Source organism: Melitaea cinxia, chromosome Z, assembly GCF_905220565.1.
Source record: "Melitaea cinxia chromosome Z, ilMelCinx1.1, whole genome shotgun sequence".
Lineage (NCBI taxonomy): Eukaryota > Metazoa > Arthropoda > Insecta > Lepidoptera > Nymphalidae > Melitaea > Melitaea cinxia.
In genome coordinates, this window is record NC_059424.1 from 16551390 (window position 1) to 16575427 (window position 24038).

At 32.6% G+C, this 24038-nt stretch overlaps 1 long non-coding RNA gene across 1 annotated transcript; it reads left to right on the forward strand.

Annotated features, from left to right (window-relative positions):
- The first annotated feature begins 675 nt into the window (after positions 1-675).
- LOC123669051 lies at positions 676-7177 on the forward strand. Its single transcript, XR_006745676.1, has 3 exons — positions 676-780; positions 2459-2463; positions 7168-7177. It is a non-coding gene; the product is annotated as an uncharacterized LOC123669051 (long non-coding RNA).
- Positions 7178-24038: the final 16861 nt, after the last annotated feature.

Sequence of the window (24038 nt, forward strand, 5' to 3'; positions counted from 1 at the left end):
GTGCACAAAAAGTGTGATCGTACGCCAAGTACAAAAAAAATCGTATGCCAAGGAAATTTCGAAATAAAAAGATCGTACAGCCCTTTAAGGCTAAGTACTAAATTTTTATTATAAATTATAAAAATTCGTTTAGTTTTAGAAAATAAATGTAATAAAACTATTTGTTACACTCATACAAAATGTTCTGTGGTCATATTTTTTAATAAAAGAATTTGTTGGGTTAAACTTCGTAAAATTTTCGTTTCTTCTTAATTAATTGCTTAGCTAATGATTTGCCCTTAATAATTGGATAAACTGTTTCTAAGTTTTGTTTTGATTAAATAAACTTCGCTGAATGCTCGTTCACAATCTGCACTGTAATGGGGAAAACAACAAATTTAAAGCAAATTGAGCCAGTGTTTTATAATTTTCAAATTGTTTTTTATTTCAAAATGTGTTTTTTTTTTTCAAGTCGCAATTGTTGCCGAAAGAGTAAATATCTATATTATATATATTAGTTTTGTTAGAAAGCAAACAAATACAGCTCTTATATGATTATTCAAAGAGACTTTATTCAAGAAAAAGATCTAGGCACGCGTTAGGTAGTTCTACTAAATTCATGCTTGCCGGTGGATGAGTTTTTTTAAATTATGAAATATTTCCAGGTAATAGGAATATAAAAATCGTACATTTTGTGTACGATCTTGGTCTAGCGATCGTACAAGAGTAAAAATGCAAAAAAATCGTATGAGTACGATTAAAATCTTACATCTGGCAGCCCTGGTCCTCGGCGCCGACGAAGTGATGAATATTTTAAAAATACATCGACGTTTTTTTCGATTCAATGCATCGGATAGTAGCATCGATGTAATATCGATATATCAAAAAATACATCGATGTTTTCCATACATCGACTGCTTTTCTATAAGTTAGATGTTTATGTGATTTAGATATAAAAAACAGACATCTATTAAAACATCTGACAAAAATATTGAAGACAAAAAAAATCGATGAAACAGTTAGATTTTTCAATATCCCAATACTTACGATAAACCACGTGAGTGCAAATGAATGAATTAAGTAATAAAAGAGACAAAAATACAAAAAATAGTTACCTATTAACCAGTCATTTAAGAACAATTTTTGCGGGTTTGTTTGCCTCTTCGATGCATACAATAAAAAAAACATGGATGTATAGCCGATGTTGAAATATTAACAATACATCGGTTTGATTCAATGCATCGTTACTATACATCGAGTGTTTTTAATACATCCATGTACATTGTCCACTCCTACGTCGACGTCGCGGTGATGTCACTCCGAAGTCGGCTCAGTCAAATTTTGCCCAGTCAAAATTTGTGCCAAGTGGAACGACACCGCACCGTGTCTTCTTTCAACTTGAAAGGGATATAAATCATAATAATTTATTGACTTTCAAAGTTATCTCAAAGTGACTGCTTAGGTTTAGGTTGGTATGTACCAAATGTTTTTCGAACTCTGCATACTTCACATTCTCTGTACTTGCTTACTTCGGACGCATTCCACATAAGGGACAACCCCATCGACCACGGCCGCTGAAAGTGCCGCTCCACTAAGTAAAAAACGCGTTGTGGGGGAATTTTGTAAATGGAACGCATATTTGAGCGCTGTCAGCATGGTGAAAACATGCAGCTGTGGAGATTGTGAGTAAATATTTCGCATGGGTTGGAGTAAAACTTAATTCAACATGGATTCCCGTGAATATATCGTTGCGGTTTTGCCGAATCGAATGAGAGATAATATTCAAAATTTGAATTGACAGTTGTTTTTTAAAATTCCCGTCACCTTTTGATGAAAGCCAACTGACTCACCCATATTTTGTGGGCGAAGTGGGTACGATGTGGTCGCGAACAGTGACGTCATCTATATTGAATTATCATATCCATCACATCCGTGTTCCCAACCACAATCAGTCTCTCCAGATTATCATTGCCTCTGCGTATCGTGTGGCCGAAGTAAACAGAAATGCGTTGTTGGCATATGGTGGACAACCTGGTTTTTATATGGAGCTGGGCCAGGATCGATGCATTAGTGCGTTTCGCAGTCAAAGGCATTCTCAGCATTCGCCTCCAGCACCTCATTTCGAATGCATCAATCCTTTGTCTTTCTCGGGCCAGGATTGTCCATGTCTCAACTCCATAGAGGAAGATAGGGAATACAAGGGCTCGTACCAGTCTGGTCTTGGTTCTGATACCGATTCCCCTTTAATTTCAAATGTTGTTCAGACGCGTCATAGCATCTATGGCCATTCCAATACCCCTTCTTATTTCGGGGACACAACTGCCGTCATTGCAGATTTGGACACCTAGGTAAATGTAGCGATCGACGGTGTCGAGATAGATCGAGATATTTTTAAAATATAAATGCGTGACGTATGATAAAAAAAGAGACCGAATGCTATTCTGTCTTCGTTGCACAGACCATGGCCTTATTCACTAAGTGATCGTCATGTCATTCATACCTCTGGCGGCTTTTAACCATTAAGCCAACGTACCCCCCACCACTGTAGTTTCTTGACCTTTGTAATAAGCCCGTGATAGATACTAGGCACTAAGTATAAATACAAGGCACGAAGTATAGATACAAGGAATCCGAATGTAATATTGAACAAAACTTTCTCAATTTAGGGGACAGAATCTTAATTCTAATTTTTACCGGCACAGAGCGCTATTTTTCAAGAAGTACTCGTTTAAATCCTTGCCAGTGTTCCCACTTAAATAATTTTGTTTCCCTACGTCTCAGTTGAGAAGAGGAAAAATATTAAAACAGATAAATATTATAAGCTTGATAATGAAACAGTTGGATCAATCCTGTGCGTTTCCTAGCTTGAAAAGAACGGGAACAACCCTTGTACAACTAATGAGAAATCAGTTTGAAATACCACACCTTAAGTTTGTACAGTCCAATGAAACTGCAAGCGAACCTAAAAAAATAGACTAAGTATGAATAAAGCATGAAAGTATAATTCAACATTTCTTATTCTTACCTATAGCCTGAGAAGCCCTTTTATATATTTATATAAAACCTGCTGGTGTCGCCACTATTTCTTTTATAGGGTAACACAAGCTTTACCAATGATTTCCCTCGATTTCCCCTTTTCATGTCTTTCTCTTTTTCTTCCCCTCTGGACCCTGATTTCCCCTCAAAAGAGAAATTTCCCCTCATTTTGGAAACACTGTCGGTACGTCCTAAATTCTAGTGCTGCCAGTGGTAGAAAAGAAAACTAAGATCTGGGTTTATTATTTTTTACAATGAATATTATGGAAAAGCCTAAATCAAGGCCTATGCCTTTCGGACTCGTGTCTATAGTTCGTGATAAGTGTGCTAAGTTCAAATATTTGAAATTAATTGTATTGAATTGAACAATTTAATATTTTTTATGACTTTGGTATTTAATTTTTTAAATGTGATCGTACAGTTTTTGGTTTAAAAAGTTTTCAATTCATTTAAATTTACACTATCGCGATGATAGTGCCACCTATTGTGAAAACATTGATTTAAATTTATCCTAGACTACTTCAGCGCTGCTTTTACTACTTTGCCATTTCGACATATGAAGAGAAGCTTTTTCTTACCTTTAGTCTAATTAAGAAACAAATTAATCTTAGGAGCTAGGAAATGCAGTTTATTAACAATAGAGAGCGCTATAGTGTAAATATGTAATTGTATGAATATCTATTAATATCTATATCTATTTAGATGTTATAAAGTGGAAGTGTAGCGTATTAAATTGAAAATATAAAATTCGCGTATCGCGGTGTTTATTATCTTATACTTATGCACACAAAATTTTATAAAAATCGGTCCAGCCGTTTTGGAGGAGTTTGATAACAAACACCGTGACATGAGAATTTCATATATAAGATAAAGTCAGTGCATAGCCGTTGAGTGTTTCAGTTCTGGCTTCTCCAATAGAGTCAACAGAGCTTGATTATGTCACACTGCTGTACGCATAATAATAATATATTTATTAGTTTGGAAGTATGAGGAATAGGTTGTGAAGTTCCTCGTCTGCCGTCGCAAAGGGAGGATCCTCCGACCAGACGGGTGTTGTGTCTGGCGGGCTACCGGCCCCAACGGTTGTTGTCGGGATCTTGTATATATACTTAATTACTTTGAAAACTCTGATAGCGCGATGTAGCATACGTCAGTTTTCTCTAATTACGTAGTTTGTAGTCGTTCGTATTTCGCGCGATAGATGTCGCCACATCACTCCCCTCCGAGACCGGAGGTCGACAGCAGGTTAAAGTCGTCCATTCATCTTGTGATGCTTGCCGGGCCAGTAGAGTGTTCCAGTGAGTCGGAACCAGATGCCGCATAGTTCACGGTGAGTCGGAACTGTCTGCGGTGATGCTGCATATGCTCCAGTGAGTCGGAGTGGTGCAGTGCTGCGTAGTGGCTGGCTGCTGCGTCGACCAGGAGAGAAGTGCGTCTCTGCTTGCTGACCGGCCGAAGTGCAGTGTGCTGTGCCAAAGTCGCTGAGAAGGCTGTGGGCGATGACCAGGAATGCGCGTCCGCTGCATGCTGGTGGTCAGGATACCCGTAGTAGCCGTAGATGCTGGCTGGCTGAAGCCGTAGATGCTGGATGCTACTCGCTGCTCGAAAGCTTGAGGAAGTGATGATGACGATGAAGGTTGCGCTGATGTTCATGCTCGGGGTCACCAGTTTGGTGGTGAGGAGAAACGTGGTGTAAAGAATCACCTCCGCCATCGAAAAGGGAGGATCCTCCGACCAGACGTGATGTTGTGTCTGGCGGGCTAACGCCCCGACGGTTGTTGTCGGGATCTTGTATATATACTTAATCACTTTGAAAACTCTGATAGCGCGATGTAGCATACGTCAGTTTTCTCTCTAATTACGTAGCTTGTAGTCGTTCGTATTTCGCGCGATAGATGTCGCCACATCAGTATGGTCGAAACCGATGAGTTAATGTACACCGAGACACGGCCGGAAGATCAACAACGATAAAAACCTAGATAAGCAACAATCGAAAAAACACATCCAAAACTTTCGTTCTCTTTTTAATTTTAATGATCAGCAATGCTGCATTCCTCCATATAAATTTTATTAATACGATATTGTGGTTATAAAGGTTTCCATAAAACCTCTACTTTTTACATAATGAAAAATTAACATATTTTCATTGTTTAAAATCGGATGGCGATGAACACTGGTATGGACAGCACGAAACACATTTTTTTTTTAATTTTTTACCTTATTGCAGCTGCTAATAAAATATGCCTATAGTTTGTCATTGGACATAGGTATTAATTTCTGTGAACTGAACGCGACGCGGACAAAGTCGCTGGCACAGCTAGTCTCAAATAATTTTAAATGGCACCACATGAATTTCAGTGCACTGTTAAACTGTTCATTGTTTTTGCTGCACTGTTTAACACATAAATTGTATCTTTTTTACTGTAAATAAATAAATAAATAAATAAATGACACGTAAAATCTTTCGAATCAAAAAATTATCGAAATCGGTCCACACAGTCAAAAGTTCTGATAAAAAAAACAATCAATTTTTTGATTTTCATTGTAATATGAACATTTGAATAGTTACGGGTCTCTGTAAAGAACTCAGTATAGACGGCGCCACGGTTCGCTTAAACCGAAAGTAAAAATCATCATATCAAAAATTTCGCTCTAGCGGGTACATCGTTCCATAGCTTAATTGGCTAGAGCGCCGACACGGTCACTCGGAGACGCGGGTTCGAATCCCGCTGGAGCGGTCAATTTTTGATATGATATTCAAAAATGTTTAGAATTCCTAATGTGTGGGTAACACAAAAAAATAAAATCGTACATATTAAAAACAATCAAATTGAGAACCTTCTCCTTTTTTGGAACTCGGTTAAAATTGTTCCTTTTCAGCATCTCTTGATCTATTTAATATAGATCTTTTCTAGCTACGATGAATTTATGTTGCATTCGGCTTTTGAGCTGGTTCTATAGCTTTCTCATTACAGCATTTACGTCTAGGACAGTACATCCATCATTCACCAATGCCAATACAGCCGGAGAGTCGGGCGGAAACGTTTCGCTTCACGAAAATTCGGAACTTAAAAGTATTGTTTTCTAAAATGAAATTGTTTTCGGGAGATTTTTCACCTGCTTTGTGGGAAGTTGGGAGCGTGTACGAAAATTCGGGAGAGTCCCCAAATCCCGACCATCTGGCAACCCTATCTAGGCCCTACTTCAATCGTAATCATTTTATATTCAGGCCAATCTAAAACTTCTATATGGTCACTGTGTTATTATATTTATTATTATACATGTGGCCGACGCGTTTGTTTGTATACAATAGCAACAGTCGAACCTGCAACGTCGCGCGTGAGCGTTGCTCCAGATTAGGCTAATTTCTCATATGAAATCTTTGACTTCGCGTCTTCCTGTCTCTTTCGCACTCATTGAATACAGTGCTAAGAATTGTACTGAAATTTGTTTCATTGGAACGCAATCACTAGCGCTCTACTCGTATAACTTAATGCCAAATGTACGTAATATGATAAAACACTATTCTATCTATAATAATTCTAGATATAATTTAATGTAGTATTGTATAGTATTTAATATAAGGAAATATAGGATTTGAAATTACAAGGGTTTACATATAAGGGAGTGACTGCACCAGCGCTCTTTAAAAAAAGCCGCCTTTGCTTGGGAATAACTATGTTTTCTGTCATATACTACTTTAAACAAATACAAATACATATATACCTACTTCATAGTACAACCAGAAACAATACATGTAACATAGAAATATGCAAGAAAAAAAGTCTGTTTGGGACGTCAGGAAAATTTATTTTTGCTAGATATTATTTATTATTTATATTTATTTCTATTGGAGTTTTTGCTTAAAATGACATCTTTTTCCGAATACGTAGATTAAATTGGGACGGAATTCAGATGCTGTATCTCTCAACTTAGTAACACTACTGCATAATAGGTGGCGCTTCTTGCAGCACGCGTAAAGTCCCTAAGATCCTAAGACGAATGAAAATATCTAATAATATAGGTACATATTTTTAAACAAATTCTAAAAAAGAAGGAGGTACTCAATTCGATTGTAATTTTTATACATATGTTACCTTAGAACTTTTGACTGGGTGGACCGAATTTAATGATATTTGTTTTAATCAAAAGGTGGCGCGGGTCATGTTGTCCCATTTTAATTTAATTGAGATCTAACATGAATTTTTCTGGGGGAAATTGGGGGTATGGTCGGCAACACGCTTGCGATGCTTCTGGTGGTGCAGATGTCCAGGTGAGCTGTACGCTTATTTACCGACTTTTATATATATATACCGATTTTGATGATTCTTATATTGATCGAAAGCTAACGGTTGTCTTGTATTTCTATTAAAATATTGATAAAAGACTGATATCTGATAACGCGCATTTGCTTGACTACTTTTTCGTCTACTTACGTTATATTACTTGTCGATGTAATTGAAGTCGTTTTTTTTTTTCGTTTGCGAGCAAACATAGTTATTCTCTTTTATTTAACCAAACCGTAGTTCAACTATATTATCTGATTTAGAAAATAGTTCAGTAATAATAAAAACGAAATTTTTTAAGAGTCAGATAAAAGAAAAAAAAAATTGTGATCTATAGACCTCTCTCTCTCTTTCTAACTTCACTAACTTATATCTCCTTTTCAACTTCCGTTCGTCTCGCCCTATTACTCTTTTCGTAAAGCTCTCGTCATGTATTTATCACCTTATTCCCCAAGTCAAGCATGCGTAAGAAAGTTTTATTTCAAAACGAGTGTGCTTTAGACCACACAACTGAGGTAAAACTTCTTTAGCTCCGATAGTAACGTTCTGTTAGGATGCCGACCCTGTTTGTCTTTTTAAAAAAAACTATACTACACCGCTAACTGCTTTATTTAAAAAGATTGGACACAATGTTGGAAAACTGACTTCCGAACTTTAAATTGATGTCCGATCTACTCGGGGCTCTGAGTCTAACTGACTGTTTTTTAATAAAAATAATATTAACGAAGAAACAATGTAATTCAATTGCTGAGTAAGGATAAAACTATAGGAAAAATACAGTGTATAATATAAATGCTTATGAAGCTTTTACTGCGTTGTAAAATGGGATATAACAGCCCCCCCCTTTTGACTGAGCTTTTTCTAAATTAAGATGAAGCGAAGTTTCGAAATAGAAAAATCATTAGAGTTCAGAAGTCATTACAAAATATAGAAATAGAAAATAAAAATTATAGTAAAATATTGCAAAATAATTTTGTAACAGTATAAAAATTCGAACAGTTTTACAATTAAATCGTATAAAAGAAACAGAGTAAAATTTAACAAACAATTAGTGTACAATTGAATAATAAAATTGTATAAAAATTAAACAAAATTGTACAAAAGAAATAGTAAATGCTAAAGTTAGTTTTCTTTTTATGAAATAGTAAAATTAGAAATTAAACTAACATGTAAAACGTGTATTAAACAAAAATAATGAATTTTGCAAATAACATAGTATGCTTAGCGAAATAGTAAAAATGTAGCAATTAAATTTATTAGCTTTATTAGCTTATTATAATATAACATTTATTAAATAAGTAAAACAAGTTGTTTTACAAAAGATTTAGGATTTAGTAAATCACATTGATAAAAATGATATAGTAGAAATAGTAAAATAGCATGACATATAAATCAAAATTTTATAGTAATTAAAATTCATTTCTTAGTATTAACAAAATACAACTTGACAAATAAAATAGAACATCAATTAGTTATTAAGATTTCGTACAGAGGAATAGTGAACCTTGCTTACAGTTTTATAAGGTTCATAATTGTTACAATTTGGTAATGATTTTACCGATTTATTATCTTCTTCAGAAGTTGATATATCAGTCATCTCGATTGAATTTGTAATTTTAGAACTATGTTTCGATGACTTTTTATTATGACACTGGTTAAATATTTGTATACAATATCTATCTTTACCTTGACGATTTCTTAAACATTTAAATAGTTTATATGTTAAGAATAAAAATAGGAATACAATTAAAATATACGTGAATGCGGAATAGTATGAGCCATATTTAATAAAATGTGATTCATTTTGAAGATTATTTAATTCTAATTCTAAATTATCCAGCTGATGATTCGCGTATTTCAAAGAATCTAAATTAATTTTACTTAAAGAAATTGGCGTTAAATATGGTAAACTTTTATTAAATATGCTCTTTTTACAACAATCGTCTTTTGTTATATCAAAACTTATATCTATAGCTGATTTAACAGAAAATTGATAAGTAATTGTTGGCACTAGTTGAATAGTTTTAGAATAACCAATACAATTTTCAGTTAATTTGACAATGCCTGTGCCAATAATAGAATGATCAGTGATATCATCATTACATTTTATTATTAATTTATTAATATCGGATTGTACATAAATCCATCTGTTATTTTTTAATTTGTGCCATATATCGATTTGGCCGAATAATAACTTGGCGTTACATTCAGAAGGTAAAGAAAGAGTTACTTCTGTTAATAATTTCGATTCACAATTAGGATTAGTTATGCTAGACAACATAGTAATTTGTTCACAAATAGAATAGTTATTATTAATAAATTTACAATCATTTAAATTATTAAGCATAGCATAATGTATTCTATCGTCACTTAAAGCGGTATAAGAATCAGAAGGTTGGATAAGCGCAAAAGTTTGTACATGTGAGTCATCGTGAGGAGTCGGTAATGGGATATTTTTATAAACAGTGAACTTATCCGGTGTTATTAACGGAATTTGCAAACTGAAAACAATCTTATTGTTATAATAATATGAACTAAGTTTCGAAACATCAATCAATGAATGAATATTATGTATATTTAATTGAACTGGAAAGTCTAAGTGTTTGTTTATTTGATTAATATGCTTAGTTAATTCATTATAAAGACTTAAGGGGCTTATGACACTAGGGTGCAAAATATTTAACTTTGAGAATAAAATAGCGTTTAAAGTTGTATCTAGCAAGTTAGAAATAGAAAGTAAGGAACTTTCAATTACATTTAGCAAATTATTTATCCTAGAAATATGAAGAAGCAAATTATTAGTTTTTGTAACTTGCGAAAATATTTCATTCATGTTATTAATTTGGTTATTTAATCTTAACTCATTCTGGTTTAATTTATAAATCGTGGCGTTAAAATTATTTATTGTCGATTTAATTATGTGAATATTATCTCGAAATAAATTGAATAATTCTGATTCACTTTTCCGACAAGATTCTATCGCGGCGTCATATTTTCTCGCATCATCTGCGTCTAGAGTACCGAAGAAAAATTTAAGGATTTCCCCTCCAAATTCTAGAGATCTTTTAACTTTATTTGACGATTGATTATTAATTATTATATGCTCTAAAGATTGCAGTTTGATGTAATTGTACTTTATTAAAATTTCAACGGGATTTGAAAAATCTTTACATTGGGAAAATTCGTCAGTATTTATTTTTGAACAAAGGTTTAAGATATCGTATAATAAATTTTCAATTTTATTGAGATACGGATTTAAAGATATAAGGTCTATATATGTTATGACTTTCCAATAATCGTTATAAAAATTAATATTCGTAATTGGTTCAAAATAAATTCCAGGACTATGAGATATAGGAATGATACTCGATTCAGCGTGGCTTCGGCTTCCATAGCATAAAGCTCTGAAAAATATTAAAAATGAATAAATTTAAGGTGTAGAAATAGCAGGCTTAATCTCGTTTGTGTGATATTTAACATGTTTACGACCTATTTGTATCGTTACATTATGTTTATTGTGTACTTTTATGATTTTATACGGACCTTTCCATATCGGTGATAGAGCCTTACGGAGTCGGTGATGATATTTTACATATACTGAGTCACCAGTTTTATACGAAATTTCGCGTGAGCTAACATCATAATATTGTTTAGACTTTTCTTTGCTATTAATTATATTTTGAATAGCCTTTTCCCTACTAAGACGCATTCGATATTGCAAAGATCGAATATATTCATTGTAAGTTGTATTATTATTGGTTTCATATAGAGAATTAGGAATGTTAGGTTTATGACCATATAATAATTCATAAGGGGTGAAATTAGTAGTGCAATGAGGGGTAGTATTAATAGCTAGTATTGCGGTAAATAAATAGCAATGCCAATCGTTCTGGTTTTCGTTTACGAATGATTTTAAATATTCTTTTAATGTAGCATGTGTGCGTTCTAGAGCTCCATTTGTTTGTGGATGATAAGGCGTAGTAAATAGAGCTTTAACTTTTAGGATTTGAGTTAATTCTTTGAATAATTCAGACGTAAAACAAGTACCTAAATCCGTTAAAATTGTTTTAGGGAAACCGAAAAGAGACATAAAATGTACAATATTTCTGGCTATTTCTTCACTGGTAGCCGTGACCATGGGATAGGCACTAGAAAATTTCGTTAAATCATCTTGTAGTGTAAGGATAAATTTAAATTTTTGATAACCTGCTTCAGGTAAGGGACCTACGATGTCGAGAGCTAAACGTTCAAATGGTTTAGTGGAAGTAGAAGTTATCTCCATTGGAGCCTTATTGGACATTCTCAATGGTTTATTAATTTGACATAATTGACATTTCTTTACGTAATCTACGATATCAGAGCGCATACCTTTCCAGTAATAGGCAGCTTTAATTCGATTATACATACGATTTGACCCTGGGTGACCTGCAATAGGTGAGTCATGATTTTCTTTTAAAATTTTAGGGATTTCCACGGGAGTAGGATAAATTAGTTGGTTCTTATATATATGAATTTTAATATTAGTGTTATGGAAAATATAAGCAATCATGTTATATATTTTAATATAAGCTAGTTTAGAAAATGGATCTGAGAAGTCGGATAAAGCGATATCTGTAATATCAGGATCCTCAATTACAATTTTATTTCTAAGTTTTATTAGTAAATTGTAAATATCTTTAAATTTAGTTTCTTCATAATGATGAACTTTAGTAAACAGAAAATAGTAAGATTTATTCTTATCATTTACGCATTGAATTGTAAAAGGTTCGCGTTCAGAATTTAATAAGTCCTCGGGCTTTTCTAACTGCGCTAATATTTCTTCACAGTGAGGTATCGATGAGTCGAAATCTAAAGAGACGGGACACACAATGATTTTTTGTTTAGATAAATGTAATCCTTCTGTGCATTCCAAAATTATAGTATTCGAAGTAGAAAGTTTATTAGTAAATTGATCCTTAAAATATTTTTCATAACTAGAATTATTTAAAGTATTAATATTTATAACATTGACGGGACAGCGAGATAACGCGTCGGCGTTAGAGTTAAGGCGACCTTGTTTATAAACGATTTCGTAATCATACTCTTCGAGTTTTAGGCGCCAACGAATGAGTCTACTACCCGGATCTTTAACGTTAAATAACCATACTAATGGTCTATGATCGGTGACAATTTTAAATTTGTTACCATAAAGATAGGGACGGAACGTCTTGACTGCGAATAAAATTGCTAAAAGTTCTTTTTCAGTGGTCGAATAATTACCTTCAGGACGATTTAAAGTACGTGACGCGTAAGCTATCGGCTTATCTTTACCTATAGGACCTTGGGATAAAACTGCACCTACGGCGTAATTACTTGCGTCCGTGGTTACTATAAACGGTTGAGAAAAATCTGGGTATTGAAGCAGCGGGGCATTAATTAATTTTCCTTTCAAAACATCGAAAGCGATCTGTTGTTCCTGAGACCAGTGAAAAGTAGCGTCTTTTTTTAATAAAGAAGTAAGTGGTTTAGTTAATTTGGAGAAATTTTCGATAAATCGGCGATAATAGCCTACTAGACCTAAGAAAGACTTAATTTCTTTAGGATTTTTAGGAACTGGGAATTGTGAAACGGCCTTTACTTTATCAGGATTTGGGGAAACACCTTTGTCGGTGATTATATGGCCAAGGTAAGTGACTTCGTGTCTTAGAAACTCGCATTTGTCTGGCTGAAGCTTTAAGTTAAATTGGCGAAATTTGTCGAATACAAGTTTTAATTTAATCATGTGATCTTGTAAATTTTGACTGTATATTATACAATCGTCTAAATAAATATAACAATGTAAGCCTTGTAACCCTGATAATACGGTATTCATTAGCCTTTGAAACGTGGCTGGGGCATTTTTTAACCCAAAAGGCATTCTAGTAAACTCGTAGTGTCCAGACATGCTTGAATTTGTGCTTACTGTGAATCCTGTTTTTGGAGCATCTTTGGGACATGTCTTTAACTGATGAAAGCCACTTGTAAGATCCAGAGTACTAAAATACTTGCAATGACCTAGTTGGTCAAGAATGTCGGTGATAAGAGGTAGTGGATAAGTTTCGGAAACAGTGACGTCATTAAGGCGACGGTAATCAATTACTATTCTCCACTTTTGTTTGCCAGAAGCATCCATCTTTTTCGGAACTACCCATACCGGGGCGCTCCACGGCGAAATAGAAGGTCGGATAATATCTTGGTCCAACATCTTTCGAATTTGGGAATCGACTTCCTCTTTATGGCACTCGGGAAACCGATAAGATTTGACATGAATAGGAGGTGCTTCACCTGTATTAATAGTGTGTTCAATAGCATTCGTGAAGGTTAAGGGTTCACCGTCTATATGAAAAATATCTGTATATAAAGAACAACACTCTAAGAGAGCTTTTCGCTCTTCATTATTTAGATGTGAACAGCGTATAAGACTTAAAACTTTATTTGCACGATCAAATTTATTAGTCGAAATAGAATTAATATTAAAACAAGATTCCGAATTGAAACAATCACGTTCAATTGGCGTTAACTTTACATGATAATTCTTTACTTCAATATCATTTTCAGTTGTATTTAAAATAGAAAGATTTATTTTCTTATTTGGTTTTACCTTTACTATACAATTAGCGACATAAACACCTTCACTTAAGGTGTGATTTAATACGAGAGCTTCATTGTTATGATATAAGTCGGGCGAGTAATTTGATACAGTGCACTCGATAACGGCTTCAGCACGAGCCGGAATGATATAAGTTGGCTGTGTATAGATAATCGGAATAGAATGATTCATTATAGTCATAAATTTAGAATAATAATTAATATTTGACTTAAAATAATTGCAAAAATCACTACCGATAATTCCATCATAATGATTTAAATTAATATTATCTTTTGTTACGTGAAATTTATATTTAAATATTTCGTTAGAGATATTAAATTCCATTTGAAAAGTTCCTAATGTTTCCACAGGATTTTCAGAACTGTTAATTCCTTTTAATTTGACAATTTCATTCGATAAATTTGGTATTTGTAATAGACAAGAACCTTTTATAATACTGATAGATGATCCTGTATCGACAAGGAAACACAATTTATTCGAGGCAAGTTTCGAATTTAAGTAAATATGAGGTAAAGACACCTTTTTGCTATAATTATTAATTTCATAAATAAGTTTGGATTTGCAATTAGTATTTAATTCACATGTATGTATCGTAGTTTTAATATTAGAGTTAGTATTTTGGGCATTATTTTGGCAATTAATTTTACCACTAGAAATAGTAGAATTAAGTTCATTTGATCGAGAGTTATTTAAGTTAGGTTTGAATGATATATTCTTAGAGTTAGTAACATTTTGACACTTATGGTGATTAGTTTTGCCTTGAAAAATAGTAGGACTCGGCTCTTTTGGCTGAGATATAGATTTAGTAAAGTTAGTAGGATTCAACATTTTTTGTTGAAATTTAGATTTAGTAGAGCAAGTAGGACTCAACATTTTTGGTTGAGATTTAGATTTAGTAGAGTTAGTATGACTCAACACTTTTGGTTGAGATTTGGATTTAGTAGAGTTAGTAGGATTCAACATTTTTTGTTGAAATTTAGATTTAGTAGAATTAGTATGACTCAACACTTTTGGTTGAGATTTGGATTTAGTAGAGTTAGTAGGATTCAACATTATTTGTTGAAATTTAGATTTAGTAGATTTAGTATGACTCAACACTTTTGGTTGAGATTTAGATTTAGTAGAATTACTCGTAATAGGATTCAACATTTTGTGTTGAAATTTAGATTTAGTAAAATTAGTAGAAAAGTTAGAATATGGCGTGTCCTTATGACCTTGAATGGATTTTGGCAGACACGGAACCAAAATCCTTTTTAATTTAAATCTTCATGACGATTAATCGATTGAGAATCATTTATATAATTATTCGGTTCGTTTTCACATGTATGTGCACCGGCAATATTAGAATTAGCATTTGACGTGTCATGTTGCACGTTGCTTGTATTCACACGGCGTTTCATATTAAATTGACGCTTGCGACATTCCATGATCGTATGACCGACGTGTTTACAATAATTACACGTTTTATTATAAAATATATTAGAGTTTTTATTTAAATTATTATTTGGATTTATGTGAAATAGTTTTCGCGAATATTTAGGCTCTTTATTTTTATAGCAATCTGAGGAACTATGTCCTACCTTATTACATATCGAACACTGTTTCTGAGGTCTTGAATTAATTTTGTATAAATTAAATAATTTTTCCTCGTCAGTTGCATATTGTATCGCATCACTGAGAGTTAGAGGGTTTTTACACCTAACGATATTAGAAATTGAAGGGTTAAGCCCTAATAAAAATGAATTTAAAGCAAGGTCTTCCATGGCAGCTATACGGCCTGGGAGCTCGCTCTCGTCTTTACAGCTATAATGGATATCTGAATGTATTCGCGTTAAAATTTGCTCTATCCTTAATGAATATTTTGTTACGTCTTCATTTGGCAATTGTTTAGAATGTTGTAAATCTGACAGTAAATGAGTCGCATGTTTCTTTTCTCCGAATGTAGACCTTAGAAATGTTTTTAAGTCTGTCCAATTTGAAAAATGTTTTAAACTGCATGCAACCTGAGCTTTACCTTCTAACTGCGATAATATGAATTTACATAAAATTTGTTGTTGATCTGAATTAGCCAGTGACATCGCATTCTCACAATTGGTAAGAAATGCAGGGAGTGATTCTCTATCCCCACTATATGATTTGATAAATTTTGTTAAAAAGGATAGTGTTATTTTTTCAGACATTTCGGTTCTTTTCAATGATTCCGCTTTAAGAGACATTAGCTTTAAATACTATTATGTATGCTGAGCTTATAATAAGACAAAAAATACAATAAGTACAATATGAATATATGAAATGCTTAAATATAAAATTAAGTAGATTCAGAGTTTATACGATTTAGAACACTGATTTAGAACACTGATTTATAAAACTCTACTAATTTCAGCACTTTTAGCTGTTAAATTTTCGATTTGGTACTTTAAAAATATCACAAAACACTTACAAGAAAACAGCAATACACACTCGCATGTCGTCGCGTGGGAACCGGTGTCGCGTTGCGGTGACGTCTCTCGTAACTGGAGCGGATGGAACTTTCTTGGTGTGGTGAGCTAGACCTGGAGACCCGGAGACTTGGAGCGGGCTCAGACGATATGCTGAGGCTGACCGTCGTCCTGGATGCAGTAGCTGGAGCGGGCTCACGCTTAAGAGCGGAGGCTGATCGTCGTCCTTTGAGCGGCTGGAGCGGGCTCACGCTGGAGAGCGGAGGCTTATCGTCGTCCTTTGTAGTTGACGCAGGCTTAACCCTTGGTTAAGTCTTACTGTCGGTCAAGAATTAAGGGTGGCTCTGTTCGGATACCAGCGTCTGTTGTTTGACTCTATGTCGTCAGACTTCTCTGGTATCCCACTTCTGACACCAATTTGTTAGGATGCCGACCCTGTTTGTCTTTTTAAAAAAAACTATACTACACCGCTAACTGCTTTATTTAAAAAGATTGGACACAATGTTGGAAAACTGACTTCCGAACTTTAAATTGATGTCCGATCTACTCGGGGCTCTGAGTCTAACTGACTGTTTTTTAATAAAAATAATATTAACGAAGAAACAATATAATTCAATTGCTGAGTAAGGATAAAACTATAGGAAAAATACAGTGTATAATATAAATGCTTATGAAGCTTTTACTGCGTTGTAAAATGGGATATAACAGCCCCCCCCTTTTGACTGAGCTTTTTCTAAATTAAGATGAAGCGAAGTTTCGAAATAGAAAAATCATTAGAGTTCAGAAGTCATTACAAAATATAGAAATAGAAAATAAAAATTATAGTAAAATATTGCAAAATAATTTTGTAACAGTATAAAAATTCGAACAGTTTTACAATTAAATCGTATAAAAGAAACAGAGTAAAATTTAACAAACAATTAGTGTACATGAAATAAATAAAATTGTATAAAAATTAAACAAAATTGTACAAAAGAAATAGTAAATGCTAAAGTTAGTTTTCTTTTTATGAAATAGTAAAATTAGAAATTAAACTAACATGTAAAACGTGTATTAAACAAAAATAATGAATTTTGCAAATAACATAGTATGCTTAGCGAAATAGTAAAAATGTAGCAATTAAATTTATTAGCTTTATTAGCTTATTATAATATAACATTTATTAAATAAGTAAAACAAGTTGTTTTACAAAAGATTTAGGATTTAGTAAATCACATTGATAAAAATGATATAGTAGAAATAGTAAAATAGCATGACATATAAATCAAAATTTTATAGTAATTAAAATTCATTTCTTAGTATTAACAAAATACAACTTGACAAATAAAATAGAACATCAATTAGTTATTAAGATTTCGTACAGAGGAATAGTGAACCTTGCTTACAGTTTTATAAGGTTCATAATTGTTACAATTTGGTAATGATTTTACCGATTTATTATCTTCTTCAGAAGTTGATATATCAGTCATCTCGATTGAATTTGTAATTTTAGAACTATGTTTCGATGACTTTTTATTATGACACTGGTTAAATATTTGTATACAATATCTATCTTTACCTTGACGATTTCTTAAACATTTAAATAGTTTATATGTTAAGAATAAAAATAGGAATACAATTAAAATATACGTGAATGCGGAATAGTATGAGCCATATTTAATAAAATGTGATTCATTTTGAAGATTATTTAATTCTAATTCTAAATTATCCAGCTGATGATTCGCGTATTTCAAAGAATCTAAATTAATTTTACTTAAAGAAATTGGCGTTAAATATGGTAAACTTTTATTAAATATGCTCTTTTTACAACAATCGTCTTTTGTTATATCAAAACTTATATCTATAGCTGATTTAACAGAAAATTGATAAGTAATTGTTGGCACTAGTTGAATAGTTTTAGAATAACCAATACAATTTTCAGTTAATTTGACAATGCCTGTGCCAATAATAGAATGATCAGTGATATCATCATTACATTTTATTATTAATTTATTAATATCGGATTGTACATAAATCCATCTGTTATTTTTTAATTTGTGCCATATATCGATTTGGCCGAATAATAACTTGGCGTTACATTCAGAAGGTAAAGAAAGAGTTACTTCTGTTAATAATTTCGATTCACAATTAGGATTAGTTATGCTAGACAACATAGTAATTTGTTCACAAATAGAATAGTTATTATTAATAAATTTACAATCATTTAAATTATTAAGCATAGCATAATGTATTCTATCGTCACTTAAAGCGGTATAAGAATCAGAAGGTTGGATAAGCGCAAAAGTTTGTACATGTGAGTCATCGTGAGGAGTCGGTAATGGGATATTTTTATAAACAGTGAACTTATCCGGTGTTATTAACGGAATTTGCAAACTGAAAACAATCTTATTGTTATAATAATATGAACTAAGTTTCGAAACATCAATCAATGAATGAATATTATGTATATTTAATTGAACTGGAAAGTCTAAGTGTTTGTTTATTTGATTAATATGCTTAGTTAATTCATTATAAAGACTTAAGGGGCTTATGACACTAGGGTGCAAAATATTTAACTTTGAGAATAAAATAGCGTTTAAAGTTGTATCTAGCAAGTTAGAAATAGAAAGTAAGGAACTTTCAATTACATTTAGCAAATTATTTATCCTAGAAATATGAAGAAGCAAATTATTAGTTTTTGTAACTTGCGAAAATATTTCATTCATGTTATTAATTTGGTTATTTAATCTTAACTCATTCTGGTTTAATTTATAAATCGTGGCGTTAAAATTATTTATTGTCGATTTAATTATGTGAATATTATCTCGAAATAAATTGAATAATTCTGATTCACTTTTCCGACAAGATTCTATCGCGGCGTCATATTTTCTCGCATCATCTGCGTCTAGAGTACCGAAGAAAAATTTAAGGATTTCCCCTCCAAATTCTAGAGATCTTTTAACTTTATTTGACGATTGATTATTAATTATTATATGCTCTAAAGATTGCAGTTTGATGTAATTGTACTTTATTAAAATTTCAACGGGATTTGAAAAATCTTTACATTGGGAAAATTCGTCAGTATTTATTTTTGAACAAAGGTTTAAGATATCGTATAATAAATTTTCAATTTTATTGAGATACGGATTTAAAGATATAAGGTCTATATATGTTATGACTTTCCAATAATCGTTATAAAAATTAATATTCGTAATTGGTTCAAAATAAATTCCAGGACTATGAGATATAGGAATGATACTCGATTCAGCGTGGCTTCGGCTTCCATAGCATAAAGCTCTGAAAAATATTAAAAATGAATAAATTTAAGGTGTAGAAATAGCAGGCTTAATCTCGTTTGTGTGATATTTAACATGTTTACGACCTATTTGTATCGTTACATTATGTTTATTGTGTACTTTTATGATTTTATACGGACCTTTCCATATCGGTGATAGAGCCTTACGGAGTCGGTGATGATATTTTACATATACTGAGTCACCAGTTTTATACGAAATTTCGCGTGAGCTAACATCATAATATTGTTTAGACTTTTCTTTGCTATTAATTATATTTTGAATAGCCTTTTCCCTACTAAGACGCATTCGATATTGCAAAGATCGAATATATTCATTGTAAGTTGTATTATTATTGGTTTCATATAGAGAATTAGGAATGTTAGGTTTATGACCATATAATAATTCATAAGGGGTGAAATTAGTAGTGCAATGAGGGGTAGTATTAATAGCTAGTATTGCGGTAAATAAATAGCAATGCCAATCGTTCTGGTTTTCGTTTACGAATGATTTTAAATATTCTTTTAATGTAGCATGTGTGCGTTCTAGAGCTCCATTTGTTTGTGGATGATAAGGCGTAGTAAATAGAGCTTTAACTTTTAGGATTTGAGTTAATTCTTTGAATAATTCAGACGTAAAACAAGTACCTAAATCCGTTAAAATTGTTTTAGGGAAACCGAAAAGAGACATAAAATGTACAATATTTCTGGCTATTTCTTCACTGGTAGCCGTGACCATGGGATAGGCACTAGAAAATTTCGTTAAATCATCTTGTAGTGTAAGGATAAATTTAAATTTTTGATAACCTGCTTCAGGTAAGGGACCTACGATGTCGAGAGCTAAACGTTCAAATGGTTTAGTGGAAGTAGAAGTTATCTCCATTGGAGCCTTATTGGACATTCTCAATGGTTTATTAATTTGACATAATTGACATTTCTTTACGTAATCTACGATATCAGAGCGCATACCTTTCCAGTAATAGGCAGCTTTAATTCGATTATACATACGATTTGACCCTGGGTGACCTGCAATAGGTGAGTCATGATTTTCTTTTAAAATTTTAGGGATTTCCACGGGAGTAGGATAAATTAGTTGGTTCTTATATATATGAATTTTAATATTAGTGTTATGGAAAATATAAGCAATCATGTTATATATTTTAATATAAGCTAGTTTAGAAAATGGATCTGAGAAGTCGGATAAAGCGATATCTGTAATATCAGGATCCTCAATTACAATTTTATTTCTAAGTTTTATTAGTAAATTGTAAATATCTTTAAATTTAGTTTCTTCATAATGATGAACTTTAGTAAACAGAAAATAGTAAGATTTATTCTTATCATTTACGCATTGAATTGTAAAAGGTTCGCGTTCAGAATTTAATAAGTCCTCGGGCTTTTCTAACTGCGCTAATATTTCTTCACAGTGAGGTATCGATGAGTCGAAATCTAAAGAGACGGGACACACAATGATTTTTTGTTTAGATAAATGTAATCCTTCTGTGCATTCCAAAATTATAGTATTCGAAGTAGAAAGTTTATTAGTAAATTGATCCTTAAAATATTTTTCATAACTAGAATTATTTAAAGTATTAATATTTATAACATTGACGGGACAGCGAGATAACGCGTCGGCGTTAGAGTTAAGGCGACCTTGTTTATAAACGATTTCGTAATCATACTCTTCGAGTTTTAGGCGCCAACGAATGAGTCTACTACCCGGATCTTTAACGTTAAATAACCATACTAATGGTCTATGATCGGTGACAATTTTAAATTTGTTACCATAAAGATAGGGACGGAACGTCTTGACTGCGAATAAAATTGCTAAAAGTTCTTTTTCAGTGGTCGAATAATTACCTTCAGGACGATTTAAAGTACGTGACGCGTAAGCTATCGGCTTATCTTTACCTATAGGACCTTGGGATAAAACTGCACCTACGGCGTAATTACTTGCGTCCGTGGTTACTATAAACGGTTGAGAAAAATCTGGGTATTGAAGCAGCGGGGCATTAATTAATTTTCCTTTCAAAACATCGAAAGCGATCTGTTGTTCCTGAGACCAGTGAAAAGTAGCGTCTTTTTTTAATAAAGAAGTAAGTGGTTTAGTTAATTTGGAGAAATTTTCGATAAATCGGCGATAATAGCCTACTAGACCTAAGAAAGACTTAATTTCTTTAGGATTTTTAGGAACTGGGAATTGTGAAACGGCCTTTACTTTATCAGGATTTGGGGAAACACCTTTGTCGGTGATTATATGGCCAAGGTAAGTGACTTCGTGTCTTAGAAACTCGCATTTGTCTGGCTGAAGCTTTAAGTTAAATTGGCGAAATTTGTCGAATACAAGTTTTAATTTAATCATGTGATCTTGTAAATTTTGACTGTATATTATACAATCGTCTAAATAAATATAACAATGTAAGCCTTGTAACCCTGATAATACGGTATTCATTAGCCTTTGAAACGTGGCTGGGGCATTTTTTAACCCAAAAGGCATTCTAGTAAACTCGTAGTGTCCAGACATGCTTGAATTTGTGCTTACTGTGAATCCTGTTTTTGGAGCATCTTTGGGACATGTCTTTAACTGATGAAAGCCACTTGTAAGATCCAGAGTACTAAAATACTTGCAATGACCTAGTTGGTCAAGAATGTCGGTGATAAGAGGTAGTGGATAAGTTTCGGAAACAGTGACGTCATTAAGGCGACGGTAATCAATTACTATTCTCCACTTTTGTTTGCCAGAAGCATCCATCTTTTTCGGAACTACCCATACCGGGGCGCTCCACGGCGAAATAGAAGGTCGGATAATATCTTGGTCCAACATCTTTCGAATTTGGGAATCGACTTCCTCTTTATGGCACTCGGGAAACCGATAAGATTTGACATGAATAGGAGGTGCTTCACCTGTATTAATAGTGTGTTCAATAGCATTCGTGAAGGTTAAGGGTTCACCGTCTATATGAAAAATATCTGTATATAAAGAACAACACTCTAAGAGAGCTTTTCGCTCTTCATTATTTAGATGTGAACAGCGTATAAGACTTAAAACTTTATTTGCACGATCAAATTTATTAGTCGAAATAGAATTAATATTAAAACAAGATTCCGAATTGAAACAATCACGTTCAATTGGCGTTAACTTTACATGATAATTCTTTACTTCAATATCATTTTCAGTTGTATTTAAAATAGAAAGATTTATTTTCTTATTTGGTTTTACCTTTACTATACAATTAGCGACATAAACACCTTCACTTAAGGTGTGATTTAATACGAGAGCTTCATTGTTATGATATAAGTCGGGCGAGTAATTTGATACAGTGCACTCGATAACGGCTTCAGCACGAGCCGGAATGATATAAGTTGGCTGTGTATAGATAATCGGAATAGAATGATTCATTATAGTCATAAATTTAGAATAATAATTAATATTTGACTTAAAATAATTGCAAAAATCACTACCGATAATTCCATCATAATGATTTAAATTAATATTATCTTTTGTTACGTGAAATTTATATTTAAATATTTCGTTAGAGATATTAAATTCCATTTGAAAAGTTCCTAATGTTTCCACAGGATTTTCAGAACTGTTAATTCCTTTTAATTTGACAATTTCATTCGATAAATTTGGTATTTGTAATAGACAAGAACCTTTTATAATACTGATAGATGATCCTGTATCGACAAGGAAACACAATTTATTCGAGGCAAGTTTCGAATTTAAGTAAATATGAGGTAAAGACACCTTTTTGCTATAATTATTAATTTCATAAATAAGTTTGGATTTGCAATTAGTATTTAATTCACATGTATGTATCGTAGTTTTAATATTAGAGTTAGTATTTTGGGCATTATTTTGGCAATTAATTTTACCACTAGAAATAGTAGAATTAAGTTCATTTGATCGAGAGTTATTTAAGTTAGGTTTGAATGATATATTCTTAGAGTTAGTAACATTTTGACACTTATGGTGATTAGTTTTGCCTTGAAAAATAGTAGGACTCGGCTCTTTTGGCTGAGATATAGATTTAGTAAAGTTAGTAGGATTCAACATTTTTTGTTGAAATTTAGATTTAGTAGAGCAAGTAGGACTCAACATTTTTGGTTGAGATTTAGATTTAGTAGAGTTAGTATGACTCAACACTTTTGGTTGAGATTTGGATTTAGTAGAGTTAGTAGGATTCAACATTTTTTGTTGAAATTTAGATTTAGTAGAATTAGTATGACTCAACACTTTTGGTTGAGATTTGGATTTAGTAGAGTTAGTAGGATTCAACATTATTTGTTGAAATTTAGATTTAGTAGATTTAGTATGACTCAACACTTTTGGTTGAGATTTAGATTTAGTAGAATTACTCGTAATAGGATTCAACATTTTGTGTTGAAATTTAGATTTA